Genomic DNA, 17,996 nt, shown 5'->3' on the forward strand with positions numbered 1-17,996 from the left:
CCAGTTCACACCCTAATCTCAGATTAGGTTGCACGGATGCAATCTATTGCATGAATCGTCTGTCTTTTCTCCAATCTGAATTAGTTTGAAGGGTTTGTGCGTCACAGGGTGTGGCGCCCGTCCCGCGCAGGTCCTAGACCTCGCTTTTGATCTTGTTTCTTCTGAGCCAAGACAGGGTCCCGGACCCCACACAAGGTCCCTGACCTTTCACAGGGTCCCAGACCTCTGTTTATTTTACATAGCCCCTCATTGCTTCCATAAAACACAGAACGGTATTAGTTTACCTCCTTTTCTCCTCTCCGCACACTCACAATCTATATCAATGCCTATATAACTAATGCAGAATTTGTTTTAACAGGTTTCTGCTTACCTTTTAGGTTGGCGCCTTGTGAGTATGTAGAGAATCGATCGGAGCGGCCTCGACTTTGGGTTCCGGCCTTTCTGGTCAAAAGTTCCCTACAGGATCACGTCGGGGTCACCAAATTTTGTCGTGTTCTTTTTTCCTTAGGTAGAGATGGTAGAGTCGGTCTGGTTCAAAAAAGTATTTATTTAGAAGCAATGAACAGCTACTACATAGCTATGGGCACTCAACGTACAACCCCAAGCCGCCTAATACCGACGGGGAAGTCAGAGTCGCCCCGAGCGGACGGTGGGTGCAATATTTATAATAATAGGTAGAACTTCAGCAGGAGGGGGAGTCACGTGGCTAGTGCACAGGCTGGTCCCAGCCTCAAGGCACTGGAATTCGCCAATGATGAGGAGCCGCTCCCAGTTTCGTCCCTCCTTTGACAGTAGCTGGGACAAATCTTCACATTCTGACAGTGTTTGGTTTGGTGTTTTAAAACAAGCCTTGAATCGGCTGACAGCTTGTGAGCTTTCAGTATGGCATGCGCATTTTCTAGACAAAACAACGTCTTTCCTATCTGTCCTTCAGACCCTAGTGGCCGCTTGAATTCTTCCTAAGGGTATGTCACAGTTTTTTAAGAAAACAGTGCATTCATCTATGTGTGATTTTTGAAATAAAGCTAATGGAGTTTATGCTGTAATATAGTAAGTTAGGTATGAGAACAAGTTAAAGTACAGTTTATTGTCTGCCACAGATGTACAGTCTTCTCAAACAGGCATTATCAGACAGGTGCAAGACTGAACTGCGATGTGACGCACACACCCACACACAACAATCAACTTCAAGATTAAAACCAGCCAGCAACGGCTACTATCAGTCACTATGTGAAGGCCGCACATTTTCCCACATATTCAGATTCAGCCCAAACTGCCCCTGCCCCCACCCCTGTCTAACATACTGCACTTGTTTAGTTCAGTTTCATTGCCATCTTCACAGACACATATTCAAAGAAAAACATAGATTTTAGTCTTAACAATATTCAAAGGAAAACATAGATTTTATTCTTAACATTATCAAGACTTATGGATTTTATCCACGCAGAAGAGAATATGGTTGAAATGACTCCTGGCACCATTGATGCAAATGAAGCAATTAAGGGTAAACAGGAACAACTGGATGATGAATTGTTAGCAACCTCTCCAAATTAAAATACAAAACACTGAATGAGTCTGAAGAGAGGTCAATCTCTCAAGAGGCAATGCTAGAACTACTGGGGAGATATAGTGAACAGCACAATGTCGACAAAGGTTATGCAATGACAGATATGACTGGAGTAGAGGATCATTCCATCTTAGAAGTCAACATAAGTGATTGAGGGAAAGAGGCTAATATTGTGGTTAATTCAGCCCCCCAGATGAGTGATCAGGCATTAAGGTCTTTGCATCAGATGCTTGCTTTGTGTTGCAGTACTGATACTGTGACATAGAAAAACCAAATTGTGGAGAGCAAAGATGGCCTGCGTCACAAACACAATATTGGTACCCTCAGACATTGATGTTGTCCTGACATTTTGATCCTGTCAAATTTAATTACACTGATCTGAAATAACAATTTCAGATAACAACAGTGAGTGTGTTGAATTTGTTTTATTCCCTGTGTTGAAAGCACAAGTGCCATCATTCTATCTCCTTGGATTGGCACAGCTAGCATACTACACTTGAGGGTCCCTTGTTTTGTAGGGTCAAAGGCCTTTACAGACTCTGCCATCAGTTTCTGGGAAGAAACCCAGTACTGAAACTGATGCTAGTTGACTACACCCATCACAGTTATATCTAAATAGCCCCAGGAGGTCTCTTGTGTATTCCATTTAATTCTACAGGATAGCAAAAGTAACAGAAGCCTGAACACTGTTCAAATGTTCTGTTACTAATTGCTATTAACAAAACACTTTTGGATTTGTTTTTTTCTCAACTTTTTAAAATGAGACCAACTCCAGACCTGGGGTCTCATTTATCACTGTTGCGTACGCACAAAACGGGGTCTGAAACGTGCGTACGCCACTTCTCACGCAAACGTTGGGATTTATCAAAACAAACTTTGAGGGTAAAATTTGCGTATTTCCACGCAAACTCTGACCCGTGCGTACGAACGTTTTGGAGACGGGAAAGTGGCGACGCAGACGTGAGGTGGTGAACTGAAGCAGATTATTGATCCACTTCATCATTTACATTAAAACCAACAGCTTTAGTTGTGCTCGCGCGACTGATCTGTTCTACACGAACCTTTTAATTAAAAAAAAAATATATATAAAACAACTTAAAGCAAATTACGTTCAGATTCCATTTAACAGCGGAGTTACAGATCCGAGTCATTAATAGTTTTTAATAATATCTTCTAACACTGTGCGTGTATCATCAGATCACTGCAGTGAACGGGACTGAGCCGTCAGGCGCACAGAGCGACCTGGAGATCACTTACAAGAAATGAAGAAACTTTCCAAATAATATCCCAGAGTGGAGGTGAGGATCCACTGATGTGAGGTAATCGGTCCAATGCTCTAAATAAATAAATACTGCCGTGACACTGGTGCGGGGTTCTGCGTGATGGATGCACGCGAATGGAAGGATGAGGAGGAAGCGTGGGTTCAGCGATGTCTGATCAGCTGATATAGATTCTATTGATCTGTGATCTGTGATCTTTTTTTATTTCAGGCTCCGTTCTTTCTATCGTCTTCACTCTCACATTGTATTATCCACAGCAGCAGCAGAGTATCAGTGTATTTTCTTTATTAGTGACATCACTGCTGTCTCATAAAATCGCTCTTCACCTCCACCTCACTAACAAACACCTCCATGTCAGTTTCAGAAAGTTTCGCTTCCTCTTCTCATCGCTTGATGCAGTGACACCGTCAGGACTCACGGTGGAAACCCATTGGTCAGCAGCATAATTTAATATTCATGCCGTGCTTTGCATTGACCATTTATGGTTGAAAGTGGGCGTGTGGAGGGCGGAGTATGAGGCAGATCCACGTACGAACGTTTCCAGGTGGACTGTGATTTATAAAGTGAACATTGCGTTCAGGTGTACGAGCGCACGGTTTTATAAATCGGAATTTACTTTGGCGTACGCCATTTCCGGCTTTTGGGCGTACGTACACTTTTAGTATGAATCCTACGCAATGTTTGATAAATGAGACCCCTGGCCTGTCAGAGTTATTTCTCAATCTTTTTTATTGTGGGTGTGTATATCTTTACAGTAAAGTGACTCAATATAACGGAACAGTGGCCATTGTTGCAACTTTATGCAGAAACAAAAAAGTGTATAGAGTATAGAGAAGTCCTTACATAAAAAACGATTGCATTATATGCGTCTTTAAAATTTGATTAGATTACACTGATCTTCTGGTCATATCTACCATATAGATGGAACGATATTTGTTTTGTGTGTTTTACATTGCATGATAATTAAAATGTACTGCTTTTTTTGTAAAAACTGGTTTAAATATAGCTTTTAGATAATCAAATAAGATGTCTAAGATTATTAGAGCTGTTGCTGCCTGCAAAAACCTGTAAAATTATACTGTACAAAGTTCAACCCTAGTGTCTGGAATTTTGCTGGAGGGTTGACCTTTTTGTTTCCAACAAGTTTGACTGTTATTATCTTAAATTTTCCCATATAACTATCTTTATGTTAGCGGTGTCTCCTCTACTGAAAGAAGCATGGTTTGGACTTTCCTTTTTTTTTTACTATACAGAGCATGTATAAAAGATAATATCTGGTTCATGAACATATATGTCTGCAGCTGCATGTCAGAGGGATATGATTATCGTTTCTTCTTTCTTTCTTATTGATTATTGTGTCATTACGTTATTTATAAAATCATAAATAAATTAGATACACTTAGGGTTGCAAAATTCCGGGAATATTCAAAGTTGGAAACTTTCCATGGGAATTAACGGGAATATACGGGAATTAATGGGAATAAACTGGAAACTTTGGGGTAATTTATACTAACTGTATTTACCTTGTCATATACAGACATAAATATAAACATTTTGTTTTGTCATAAGCAGACATGCATGCAAACATTTCTAATACAAATTTTAAAAATTACATTTTTGACTTAATCCATTTGTGAGTAGAACTCTACCGTCTCTATGTGGATCTCAGGATAGAACCCGGTCAGTGAAAACTTATCAAAACCTGCAGGAACGATGGACTTCAATCTGAAAATCTGACCTCAGCAGTTTCCTCTATGTGACAGTATGTTGGAGAGGAGTATTGGTGGTTTCTGAATATATTTTTACTTTAGAGGAAATGGATGTAAAGTGCAAAGGGGAAGTAGTTGTGGTGGCAATTTCTATTTAATCATACACAATTATACATTGTCTCTCGGTAAGTTCAATTTCTAACACCTGCAGGTGGACCCACCCCACACAGCACCTAGCGTAACGTGTATGGAATGAGCACAGAGCATAGGAGAACAACTACAGTTATACAATCAGAAGCCCCTCCCTGAGAGGAAGGAGAAGTTCCTCATCTTCTTCACTCTCTGTTTAGGGTGGGTAGACATCCTGTCTCCATCTCTGTCCCAGCCCCCTGGTGTGACTTCTGGTGTGAGACAATCTGTCTCCGAGATCCCTTATCTTCGTTCACAAGACAAAAGACCCCAGTCCTGTATACAATACAGAGATCCCCTCACCCACCTATTCAGACACACTGAGTGACCCCTGCCGTGACCATTTGCCCAGTGGGGGAAGCCATAAACATTTATAGTCCCCTGAGCAACAGTCGTAAAGTTTAAGTTAACTCATGAGAACCACATCTGTTCATACTTCTTCTAAATACATATCTGTTCTTCTATTAAACATTACACAAATGCAAAATCTGCCAATACATAGTTTTACACATAAACGTCAGTTAATGGGAAGTAGTTCACAGGTGTTAAATGTCTCCTGTGGCTCAGCGGAGGAGAAAGCGATGTTGATGATGTCATCGACCATGATCAACCATGATCTTGGTTGTTTTAACCAAGATCATGCTGCAAGATCTAGAATTGCTAACGTTAGCCACTTGCCAGCAAGACCATTTTGTTCCTGTGGACTATAAATACAGTCACCTGTTTGCGTTGTCAATCAATAATGGATACAGCGTGCTTTCTCGGACAAGAGTACTTCGGACTTTCATTTGACGCATTTGATCATGTCGGGTTGAGAGAAAAATAAAACAATCCATTAATTCTGTCAATTTGGTTTACAATAGCTAGCTACATCCTTTTCAAAGAAACACAGCATGTGCTGCATTCCATACATCTTTAAAATAGAGTTTTGAATGACGTTTTTATTGTCAAAATTTCCCAAATTCCCAAGCTTAAGTTCCCATGGAAAGTTTCCGGAAAGTTTCCGGAAATTTACCGGAAATTTTCCGCCCCTTTGCAACCCTAGATACACTGTATACTGTGTTTTGTATGTGGGTTCTTTAGGTTTTTTATATACATTTTGTCATAATTTGTGTAATTTTCTTTAGGTTTTAGTTCTTTTGTTTGTTTTGAAAGTTGTTATTGCAAGGGAGTGGTGTACAGGACTGACACAAGGCAAAATATTAGGAAGTCTTTGTTCAAAATCCTTTAAGTTTGCAACCACTGATGTAGTTAAGCAAAATGTAACTGTGGAAGCTCTGATGCTGCAGAAGGGTTTAATGAATGTATAAGTGAACGTTTTTTATTTTTCAAATTGATGTGAATATGCCAACATAATAATCAGTCCACAGCCGAGGTTAAAAACTAAACTGAACAATTTGTTTAAAAATAATAAAAAACAACTAGGGCTGCAAGCAGCACTTGCGGGCCCTCGCACCTTTGCCATCGGGGTCAGCTGCCGCCGTGGGGCAACGAGCGGTTTGTGCACTGTGGAAAGTAGAAATGCGCCACTTCCTGTGTCCGTAATGCGACTCTACACTACGCCCACTAATCATGTATTATGGTCCATGAAGTTTGAAGAGACAAAAGTATTGATGAATTCACATGTATTTGCAACACACAGAAACACACAGACTGTATAGTGTGGCAGACTTTGCTCTTGTAGGGTCCTGCTGGGTTGGTTTATTAATCTCAGGTCTGACCAAGTAGCAAACAGTATGTGCACCTTACTGGTCATGGCTGTGGTGCAGTATAAGTGCCATTTGGGAGGTAAAAGTGAGTACATACATTCGTGCATGAACATAATATACCCTTGTAAAAAATGTGTCAGCAGCAATTTAACCCAGTAAGCAAAGATGATGTAAATCAATCAAAGAGCAGAGTAAATTCTTGATTTGTTTTTGTGACATACAATATTATGAGAGGTAATATTATTGGGTGTGGCAAAAAGTGACAAGAGGCTTTTTTGTGCGTCTGGGCATGATACACATTTTTACCAATTTTCTTTACTCAAGGTGAAAGTAAAAATACTGAATTTGAAGTTGATCTCATGAAAGCTCTAGGAGGAGTACGATTTAGTAGCAGGTGTCAAAAAGCTAAAAAACAAGGAAAAATCAAGCCAGATTAAATTTTCAATCCAAAATGGCAGATTTCTTGTTGGGTGTGGCAAAAAGCGACAAGAGGCTTTCTTGTGCATCTGGGCATGATAAACATGTGTAACAATTTTCTTTACTCTAGGTGATCTAAAGGATTAGGTATATCCTCATTTAAAAATTGTAGGGGGCGCTATCGAAACATTTTTGGACGCTTGTTGCCGACCACATTAAAATACGTAAATTTTCACCAGACCTGGTGTGCATGCCGTGCTCGGGCCCTAACTAGGGCTGCAAGTGTAACCGGTCTATCCTTTGTGCCGGTTACCTTCGTTGTGTGTCAGTTTATGAAGTAGAAGACCGGGACTTGATTTTCGGCACAGGACTTTTATTGCTGCTGAATGTGCTCTGTTCAGTGTTTTAGCAGAAGAAAAGAAACAGCGTTGGTCATTCGTCTTCAGTACATGCCGCTCTCGGCCAAAATAATAAATGCAAAAATACTGAAGGATTTATAAAATAAATAACAAAACTATGATTTACAATTGTCTTTGAATGTATCACATTCACTCATACCACAGTCACACATCATCAATCAATCAATCAAATTTTATTTGTATAGCCCATATTCACAAATCACAATTTGTCTCATAGGGCTTTAACATGGTGTGACATCCTCTGCCCTTAACCCTCAACAAGAGTAAGGACAAACTACTAAAAACCCTTTTAACAGGGTAAAAAGAACGTAGAAACCTCAGAGAGAGCCACATGTGAGGGATCCCTCTCCCAGGACGGACAGAAGTGCAATAGATGTCAAGAGTAAAGGAGAACATCACCAAGATAAAGGTTTTAGCAGCATTGATAAGGGTAAACATTTTGAAGCATAACTGAAGGTCAGTGAATTGGTGGATTAATGTCATTAATGGTCAAGTGTCTGAGGAGAAATACTATGTATCGAGCAGTCCTGCTGCAATCATAGTCTATGGTCAGCAGCCAGCAAGATCATGATCCACCATCAAGATCGGATGCCACTATAGTCCACAGTCATTGTCCACTGCCGCCATTAGGATCCATCATCAGCTGCCACCTCGATCGTGGTCCACCACCATTATCTGATGCCAACACGATAAAGGATCCGCCTTTATTATCACGATCAGCCAGCACGATACAGAATCCGCCATACTGGATCCACCATTATGATCATGATCTCTGATACGCGATCCACAGATCCTAATCCATGTGGCCACAGCTGCGGCCCTGGATCTGCGGACAATAAGGCAAAGGGACTCCGGGGAAGAAGTCAAGTCAGTAACATGTATTGATGGGATATGAATTACTTTGATGTGATAACGATTGAGAAGAGGAAGGAGAAGCTGGAAAGAGAAGCTCCGTGTGTCATGTGTCCCCCTACCTTCTAGACCTATAGCAGCATAACTAAGAGCAGGTCCAAGACAAGCCTGGACCAGCTCTAACTATAAGCTTTATCAAAAAGGAAGGTTTTAAGCCTACTCTTAAACGTACAGATGGTGTCTGCCTCCCGAACTGAAAGTGGGAGATGATTCCACAGGAGAGGAGCTTGATAGCTGAAAGCTCTGGCTCCTACTCTACTTTTAGAGACTTTAGGGACGACAAGTAAGCCTGAATTCTGGGAGCGCAGTGCTCTAGTGGGTTGATAAGGTACTATCAGCTCTTTGAGGTATAATGGTGCCATATTATTAAGGGCCTTGAAGGTTAGGAGGAGAATTTTAAATTCTATTCTAGATTTAACCAGAAGCCAGTGTAGTGAAGCTAATACTGGAGAAATGTGCTCTCTTTTCTTGGTTCTTGTCAGGACACGTGCTGCAGCATTTTGGACAAGCTGGACAGTCTTTAACGACTTACTGCTGGAGCCTGATAGTAAGGAATTACAATAATCCAGTCTGGATGTAACAAAGGCGTGGACTAGTTTTTCGGCATCCTTTTGAGAAAGAACATGTCTGATTTTGGAGATATTACGCAAGTGGAAAAAGGCGTTCCTAGAAATTTGTTTTAAGTGTGAATTAAAGGATAAATCAGGATCGAAGATCACTCCCAAGTTCTTGACTGTTTCATTGGAAGCAAGGGCAATGTCGTCTACCGCAGCTATATGATTAGATAATGTATCTCTAAGGTGTTTAGGGCCAAGTATTAGAACCTCTGTTTTATCTGAGTTTAATAAGAGAAAATTGCGGGTCATCCAGGTTTTTATGTCCTTGAGACATGCTTGGAGTTTAGTTAATTGATTACTTTGTTCAGGCTTTATTGACAAGTATAACTGGGTGTCATCCGCATAGCAGTGGAAATTTACCGAGTGTGTCCTGATAATGTTTCAGAGTGGAAGCATATATGATGAGAATAAAATTGGGCCGAGCACAGAGCCCTGTGGAACACCATGGTTAACTTTGGTGCGCATAGATGACTCATCATTAATTTGCACGAATTGGGAGCGATCAGAAAAATAGGAATTGAACCAGTTTAGGGCGGTTCCTTTAATGCTAATTAACTGTTCTAGTCTCTGTAATAAAATGTTATGGTCAATTGTGTCGAATGCTGCACTGAGATCTAACAGAACGAGGACAGACACAAATCCCTGATCTGAAGCTATTAGAAGGTCATTAGTGACTTTTGCCAAGGCTGTCTCTGTACTATGATTAGCTCTAAACCCCGACTGAAAGTCTTCATATATATTATTTTCCTGGAGAAACTCACACAGCTGATTGGCTACAACTTTTTCTAGGATTTTAGACAGGAAGGGGAGGTTAGATATTGGTCTGTAATTGGCTAAAACCTCTGGGTCTAGGGTGGGTTTTTTGAGAAGGGGTTTGATTACACCTATTTTAAAAGACTGTGGTACATATCCTGATGATAATGACAGATTTATTGTGTTCAGTAACAAACTATCAATTAGGGGCAGAATTTCTTTAAGTAATTTTGTAGGAATGGGATCTAAGATACAAGTTGTTGGTTTAGAACAGGGGTATTCAACTAAAATTTAAAGAGGTCCAGTTAGAGAAAATTTCTTGAAGCAAAGGTCCGGAAGATCATAATGTCTAACTATTTAGTGTGATATACATTTAAGTAGCCTAGTAGTTCTATCAGCATCTGCATGTACTAAATACCTGACTGTCAAATCAAATGAATTCAGTACGATTCAAAAACTTTTTGACAATATTTATTGTCACGTAACATAGAACTGAACATATATGTATGATTGCAGATATGTATAATGTTCTCTCATTAACTAAATAAAAGTAGGGCTGCATTTCAAAATAAGAGAAAATAAATAAAATGTGAAAATTGTGCATGTGTAACCGGTCTGTCCTTTGTGTCGTATGCTCTGCGTTGTGTATCAGTTTATGAAGTCGAAGACCGGGACTTGATTTTCGGAACAGAACTTTTATTGCTGTTCAGAGTTTCAGCAGAAGAAAAGAAACAGCATTGGTCATTTGTCTTCAGTACATGCCGCTCTCTGCCAGCTCCAGTGCATTCTTAGTACATTTACAAATCTTGCCTAATAAAAACAAAAAGGCCTATATAAGAAATAATAAATGCAAAAATACTTAAGTATTCATAAAAATAAATAACAAAACTATAATTTACAATTGTCTTTGAATGTATCACATTCACTCATACCACAGTCACACATCATGAAAAGATTCACATTTTCTATTTACAACAAGAGTCTTATGCAACAAAACATACCTGTTCAGAGTTTCAGCAGAAGAAAAGAAACAGCATTGGTCATTTGTCTTCAGTACATGCCTAACATAAAAAAATATACGATTCAACAGGCGTACTTCAGGACACAAAATGGCGAATGCCAACGCACATGCACAGAAACATAATACATGTTTGCTAGCTCGCTAAAACACTCTGAACTAACTCACAAATGAAAATAAACCAAAAATAAATGAAACGGCTCGACTGCTATGATATTACAAGCAAATGAATCATTCTAAACACTTACATATGTCTTAAGCTTAGAAATTTACACATTAGTGTCGCGCGGTACAAAATACGTACCGCTCTCTGCCAGCTCCAGTGCATTCTGGCGAGAGCCGGGAAAATATACACAATGTCCACCCACGACCAATAGAGGGCGCCAAACCCATGTAAAACACCCAATACAATAAACAGCAATAATTAACAAAAACTGAGGGATTTTTGGTGGAATGCAATATTAATTTTAATACCTGCTACATTCACCCCTCCTGAATTACACCAAAATCCTGATTGCGTACCTAACAGGATAAAACATGTACAACAGAGACAACTGACATCCTGTCAAAACTGGAACGGGTCCACCTAAAGACTACAATCTTTATCTTCAGCTGTATAAGCTACCTGGTAACCAGGTTCAGAGAAATAAAAAGGGTGATCAAGCCTCAAATCTCTCATAGAACAGTATGGTGCCTTGTACACCAAACCACCCGACCTACTGAGTCCCAAAGCGTACATGTTAGAAAATAAACACATTAATTACAGTATCTCAAACCAATAAGATAAACTGAAAAAAAAAAAATAAACAAAACAACCCCTCTAAAACAGGGTAAGAAGAGACTGTGATCTCTTACTGATGGAATTTGCCAACCCCCTAAAGGTGAATGGCGTCTGAGCCATTGTGTCTACCAAACGGTTAACTCTCTTAACAACTCTGCCAGCACGTGTCCTAACTACACCTTGTGTGTCTAGTGGTGTGTATGCTTGGCTATCTTGGTTGTGTTCGATGTCAACTGTCGGTACTGCAAGAAAACTGTCACTATCTGTGGCAACGTCAACATCAGTCTGTAATCTGAGAGAGTTGCAAGTGTCGCCGTCTTTGTGACTTATTTCTCCACTCCCAACTTCAGCATCTTCCTGACATGGTTGATTGATGTCTGTTTCATCGCCAACCCAGGATTTGCGACTGCTGGCATCCCCTGTTCCACTCAGCACCCAAGCACTCGTCCTATCCTCTGAATCCTCCTCCCCCAAAGAGCTGACAAGACCCACTGAATTAGACTGCTCTTCAGAATCATCAAATGAGCTCTGAGCTTCAGTCATATCTCCCTCAACAGATTCAATGGGCAGGAAACTGATATCAAGGATAAGATTGCGATGCACTACTCTTGTGTTCCCCTCATCATCTTCCAGCTTGTATATATGAGTCTGTGGGTTTTTGTCTATGACAGTATATACTGTCGCCGCCCACTTGTCTGCAAGCTTCTTCTTTCCTCTCTCACCTTTGTTGACGAGGAGTACTCTGTCACCCTTGTTCAGGTAAGTTCCTTTGACTTTTTGATTGTAACCCCTGGCCTGTTTTTCCTGCTCTTTGATGCAATGTTTTTGCGCAATAGTTACTGCCTCTTGGAGGTGGGACATGAGTGTATTCACATAGCTGCTGTAGTCAACAACCACAGGGTCCTGTAACACTTGTTTGAACATGACATCAACAGGGAGTCTCGGAACACGGCCGAACATGAGATGGAAGGGAGCATATCCAGTCGTCTCATGCACCGTTGCATTATATGCAAAAGTTAGAGTCTGTATTTGTTGGGGCCACTTGGCCTTCTCTCTCAATGGCAACGAACGAAGCATATTACCCAGAGTCCTATTGAATCTCTCAGTTCCTCCATTCCCCATTGGGTGGTATGCCGTAGTGTGCGACTTGGAGACTCCTGATAACCCGAGTAGTTCCGCTATCAGCTCACTTTCAAAATTGGCCCCTTGATCTGTGTGGATGCGCTCTGGAAATCCATAGACACAAAAGACATTATCCCATAACCTTTTAGCAACCTGCTTTGCTGTCTGATTTGCGCATGGAAATGCGTGGGCTAACTTTGTGAAGTGATCTGTCAAAACGAGAACATACACTGTTTGCTGTCTTCTGCGCTCCAAAAATCCAAACACACTAACTCCATAGGAGCTGAGGTCCTGATACTTGCGAGAGGAGCTCTGGCGGATGGATCAGGTGTCTTAGCCAGGATGCACCTCTGACAGCATTTGACGTAATCTTTTATCTGATGCTCCATCCTAGGCCAAAAGAATCGCTGTCTTGTCAGCTGAATTGTTCTTGCCTGTCCCTGATGTCCAGCTAAATCATGCACACCCCGCAAGGCCTTTTCTACCAGACATCGAGGTAAAACAAACTGGTGTCTCTTTTGTTTACTTAAGGGATCCTTGGTAACACGGTAAAGCACTCCATCAAGAACTTTAAGTCTCTCCCACTGCTTGATGAGCACCAAGGCCCCTGTGTCTAAACCGACTCTCTCCCTCCTTGAGGGTCTCCTTTTCCGACTCAGAAACGGCAGAACTTTTGAGATGCTAGGGTCCAGCTCTTGGCTTTGTTGGAGCTCCTCCAGGAAGAAGGTAGGTAACAGGTCGTGTCGTGGTGGTACGAGGTGCTGAACAGATTGGACTAACTGAGCTGCTCTACACTCTGTGGCAGCATCCCATTGGTCATGAGCATCAAGAAGTGCTTTCACAACTCTGTTACATGAGAGTGGGAGAGGATGAGACTGATTTGCATACCCTGGTGTGGATCTCTTTGTCTGGAAACACTGTACCTTTAGACGAAAGGCATCTTGAACCCCATCTTCCCCAACTTCATCAGATTCGGTAAGTAGACTGTCATAACACTCTGTGATAAGCCTCTGACCAACTGTCCTAGCGAACGGATCCCGGCTAAGGGCATCAGCCACTATGTTCTTGGTTCCTGCAATGTGCTTTAGATTGAATGTGTATGGAGCGAGCTTGGCAACCCAGCGCTGTTCGCAGGCATCAAGTTTGGGTTTGGTCATTATGTATGTGAGTGGATTATTGTCTGTCCACACCGTGAAAGAAGTGCCTTTTAGCCAATGGCTGAACTTTTCACACACACTCCACTTAAGCGCCAAAAACTCTAGCCTGTGAGCTGGATACCTCTTTTGGGAACTGCTCAGGGTCTTACTTGCGAAAGCTATGGGTCGTGCTTTACTTTCACCAACTGGTATTTGTGACAATACTGCACCAAGCCCGTCCAAGGAAGCATCGATTGACAGAATCAGTGGGCGTGAGAAATCAGGGTGGGCAAGAACCACGCAGTTCAATAGATTCTCCTTCAGACTGACTAAAGCAATGTCACATTCTGGAGTCCAGTCATCGTGTTTAAGTTTCCTGTATGTCCCCGCATTTTCCTTTACTTTCGCTTTTCCTCTTCTCTTCTGTCCAGCAGTGAGAGCAAAGAGTGGTTTAGCGATGGAAGAGCAATTGGGGATATAATGCTGGTAATAAAATACCATCCCCAAAAAGGATCTGATCCTCCGCACTGAAGGTGTACACCCATCATCTTCCATGAGATCAGCTTTGGACATCTTAGATATGACTTCGACCTTTGCCGGATCCACAGCCACCCCACTGCCATCTATGATATGGCCCAAAAACTTGACAGATGCTTGCATCAAGTTAACTTGAGGTTGTGGTCTCGCAGTCGTTGGAAGACAATCTCCAGCCTCTGTAAAGTCTCCCCCTCAGTTGGTGCAAAAACGAGCAGGTCATCCAAGTAGCATAAAAGGCTGCTGAAGTTGAGATCACCGAATATACTCAGCATCATGCGCATGAATGACGCAGGACTATTGCACAGTCCCTGCGGCATCCTGTTATACTCGTGTAGGCCTAGTGGCGTAGTGAAAGCTGTGTATTTCTTGTCCTCTTCAGCCATTGGGATGTTATAAAAGCCAGATGTCAAATCCATTGTGCTGAAAAAGGTGTTTCCTCCCAAAGCAGCCAAACAATCTGATTGATGTGGGAGCGGGTGGGCATCCTTTAATGTTCTCGCATTCAGCCAACGGAAATCGGTGCAGATCCTCAAACTTCCATCTTTTTTCCATACCAGCACCAATGGTGAGGCATAATCACTCACAGATTTCCGTATGATCCCCTGCTCTTCCATTTCTGTCAGAACCTGTCGTAGTATCTGATACTGAGCAGGTGGAACTCTCCGATAAGGAAGGCGAAACGGACGATCATCGGTAAGTCGGATCCGATGGACAAAGCCCTTTGTCTCACCACAGTCCAATGCATGCTTTGAGAAGACGTCATTGTAGCGCTCAAGTAACTGAACTAACTTTTCTTTCCCCTTGTGGTCAGTATGACATGATTTTATGTCAAAGTTGCTAAGACCAACATCTCGCAGTCTCTGTTCAAGGTCTGAAAGATTGGTGGAAGTGGAGTGTTCTTCAGGGGCAGTTTTCTCAACCTTGCTAGAGCCTTGGAAGATCTCAAAATCCTCAACAGCCAAGCAGGGGGACACGTCGGCAAGCTTACAGTTTCTTCTTAGCCTAATGGGTCTATCAGACAGATTGGTGACCTTCATGGGGACCCACCTGTCACCCCACAGCGGTGTCACAACGCGGCCAACCATGATGTTTCGCGGCATTGATTTGGATGAAGTGGGTTCAACAATAACAGTACTTCCTGGTGACATAGGTGTATCTTTAGGTAGCTTGCCCCAAACAAGGTGTTCTTGCCTCGCTAGAAGAATGACAGACTGCTTGAGCTTGACTGTGCCAATCTTGTTTGGCAGCTCCTCACCCCTCCAACGGGATGTGTTTGCCATGAGGTCCAAGAACTGCTCACTCAGGAGATGATGAGAGACTGTCATTGGTGATGAGCCGCCAATAATCATCACTGTTTTTCAACTGGTGCATAAGGAACTTTATCACATTTGTGCCAATGATAAGGTCATCTCGCTGACCTGGTACCACAAGAGCTGAAACAGTGCAACTCTCTCCATACACTTTCAGTTCAACCTCGTACATACATTTTGGTTTCGTGAGTTTTCCTCCACACCCTACTAAAACCACTTCTTCGTCCATTTGTTTAGGTTCTGACAATATGTTTTCTTTGAGCATCTTTTTCTCTGCTTCCTCACTGAATGTACAGGCCATGGAACCCGAGTCTAGCATTCCTCTCATCTGGAATTTATTATTTACACTGACTGGAGCGTAGAACAGTTCATCGTATGGTTCAACTCTTTGTGTGTTCTGAGCTATCACTTTCACACCAACTGGTGCTGTACTGCACGCCTTCACAAAACACTGTTCAAGTCCATTGTCACTTTTGAGGGTTTGTTTACTGTCACCCACACATCTCCTCCCCAAATGTGAGTCAATTAGTTTAAAGGCTGCTGCTCTCGAGGTGAGTTTGTGACCTGATGCTCCTGTCTGAAATTGTTATTCGGACAGTTCCTCTTAATGTGGCCAGGCTTGAAACAAGACAAACACAAGCGCTCGTGTCTACAGTGAGCAAGAGTGGAGTGCTCAACAGACTTGCAAACCCTGCAGAATTTCTTTTGTAACTGGTCAGGTGAGCGCTGTCTAACTGCTGCCTGATTATTTTGAGCAAGTGTACGGTCGAGGAGGCCAATGAGAGTCTTAATGCAATTGTCATCAATCTGAGGGTTAGGTGTGGCACTCACTTCCAACTGGACAGGAGGCGACACTGCGCAGCTGGCTGAAGCTGACACATCGACTGCAGTTGTTTGAACATGAGCTGTCACATTTCTAGCTGGCGTAGGGCAACTTGGCTCGGTAAATAACTTTTCCTTCAGTTCAATTTGATAACGATCAACCTGCTCCTGTATTTCACTAGCAGTCCACTTGTCTGGTGCTTTGAACTTTAACACTGCAGCAAGAGAGGGATCTGGACAATACTTTACAAACATCATGGTCACCTCTCGACTGGGATCATCAATGTGTCGTCCTTGTCTCCTCAAGCCTTCCTCAGCTGCGTTGACAGCCTTGTTAAGGCGGATCCAATATTCAACTGGGTTATCTCCTGTTACAGGCACTGTGCTATAGAAGTCAGCAAGAGGCATACTTGAACATGTTGCATCACCGAAATGTTGTTTCAGTATATTCGTTATCACTTTTGGGTTCTCATGGGGGTTCAATGATGGGTTGCTACGTAGGGTTATCTTCACTACGTCTTTAGCTTTACCCATTAGCTTGGATAAAATCTCTTCATACTGCGCCTCAAGTCGTACACCCCTCTTTCTCAAATATGTGTCCATAAGCTCCTCCCACTCATTTACAGAATGCTTGTCTGAACCATCTCCTCTAAAAACAGGAGGCTCTCTCACATCGAACTGCATGACTAACTTCACACCAGTCAGGTTAAGAGCTGAGTCAGTGAGTGTCTGGCCTGCACCTGAGTTCTGAACTTGTGCGCCCTCATCTGCCTTAACCTCCCCCTTTAACTGAGCTGATAGAGTCTGTCCCACTTGCTGGGCGATGTGTGTGATGAGATGATTTAAAGCTGGGTCACTAATGTCTGGAATTGCTGAAGGCATTTCAGCGGGTCTATTGGTAGGGAATAGACTATTAGATAATCTGGTGGAGCTAAAGGCTGGTGAGCCCACATTGCCTGGAACTCTAACTGGAGTATTACACAACTCACTTAAAAGTCTTCCCCTCCCAGAAGTAAGACCAGAATCACCAGTAGGAACATATTCTCCCCTTCCCACATTGTATGTCATTTTCTTCTGATTAAACACTTAGGCGAGTGCCAAAAAAAATAATAACTGAGAATGTTCTTTCACATTAGGCAATGAAAAGAAAAAGAAAATACAATGGGCAACAAATAATTTTTTTTTTCTTTTTTTTCAAGTGAAATACAAAAATAAAACGGAATCCCAATGTGACGTCACTTCAGTGCAAACTTAAGAAAAAAAAACCTTGGGATGGCATTCAGCAACCTCCGGTGACCAAGCTGGTGTTGATCCACGATGGATCCGGGTCACGGCACCAATGTAACCGGTCTGTCCTTTGTGTCGTATGCTCTGCGTTGTGTATCAGTTTATGAAGTCGAAGACCGGGACTTGATTTTCGGAACAGAACTTTTATTGCTGTTCAGAGTTTCAGCAGAAGAAAAGAAACAGCATTGGTCATTTGTCTTCAGTACATGCCGCTCTCTGCCAGCTCCAGTGCATTCTTAGTACATTTACAAATCTTGCCTAATAAAAACAAAAAGGCCTATATAAGAAATAATGAATGCAAAAATACTTAAGTATTCATAAAAATAAATAACAAAACTATAATTTACAATTGTCTTTGAATGTATCACATTCACTCATACCACAGTCACACATCATGACAAGATTCACATT

The sequence above is a fragment of the Hippoglossus hippoglossus genome, chromosome 4 (assembly GCF_009819705.1).
Source record: "Hippoglossus hippoglossus isolate fHipHip1 chromosome 4, fHipHip1.pri, whole genome shotgun sequence".
NCBI lineage: Eukaryota > Metazoa > Chordata > Actinopteri > Pleuronectiformes > Pleuronectidae > Hippoglossus > Hippoglossus hippoglossus.